The sequence below is a fragment of the Carlito syrichta genome, unplaced genomic scaffold (assembly GCF_000164805.1).
Source record: "Carlito syrichta isolate Samal-C Ts95f unplaced genomic scaffold, Tarsius_syrichta-2.0.1 Scaffold56418, whole genome shotgun sequence".
Taxonomy (NCBI): domain Eukaryota; kingdom Metazoa; phylum Chordata; class Mammalia; order Primates; family Tarsiidae; genus Carlito; species Carlito syrichta.
Genome location: NW_007000514.1, coordinates 20,777 through 21,593, shown reverse-complemented (window position 1 = coordinate 21,593; position 817 = coordinate 20,777). Strand labels below are relative to the sequence as shown.

At 45.2% G+C, this 817-nt stretch overlaps 1 protein-coding gene across 1 annotated transcript in view; it reads left to right on the top strand.

Annotated features, from left to right (window-relative positions):
- Window positions 1-817, top strand: part of MRPL21 (mitochondrial ribosomal protein L21) — a 14,559-nt gene that overhangs the window by 11,493 nt on the left and 2,249 nt on the right. The window lies entirely within an intron of this gene.

Here is an 817-nt window from a genome sequence, read left to right as displayed (position 1 = left end):
GTCAGGTTGAAGCTATGGCATCTTGTGTAAGCGTGCCACTGCAACTCCAGCATGGGCCGCAGAGTGAGACTTTGACTCAAAAAAAAAAAAAAAAAAAAAAACGAGAACCCCCTCCTCTTTCGGGATAGTAGATCTCTGAGTATTTATACCAAAGAGAACAGGAAGCTGTGTCTCTCATCCTGGGCAACAGAGTAAGACCCTGACTCAGAAATAAAATAAGGACGGTTCACTTGTGTATTAGTGAAGATTTTAAAAACAGATTATTTAGAAGCATTTCACGTTAACAAAAGAATTCTAGAAAGCGGAAGCAGATGTTTTTTCCTGACAAGGTGCAGGGGCGGAGAGTGTACCATGCTGAAACCAGCTCTAAGCATACTATTTTTCCCATCTCTCATAATCTCATGTGCATGACCACTGGATGGTTATAAGATAGAGATTTAAGTTGAGTGTGGTTGGATTTTTTTCTTATCGATAAGATTCAAGACAAGCTACCAACATCTACTAAAAACCCAGTTACACTTGGAAGGCAAAGGTGTCTCCATCTGCGGCCGCAGTCAGTGTCCGTTTCCCTGCACTGAGGATGGGCTCCTGGTTGACCCCAAATCCTTGTAGCATTAGCAAAATTGTGGGGCATCCCGACCCCAGGGTGTGATTTGTGCATTTGCTCTGTGTGTTAAGCCTCAACAGCAAATCACAGGTTTTTCTGGTTTTTGTGGCTGTTGTTTTGAGTCAGAGTCTCACTCTGCCACCCAGGCTGGAGTGCAGTGGCACGCTCACAGCCACCGCAGCCTCAACCTGCTGGGCTCAGGGGATCCTT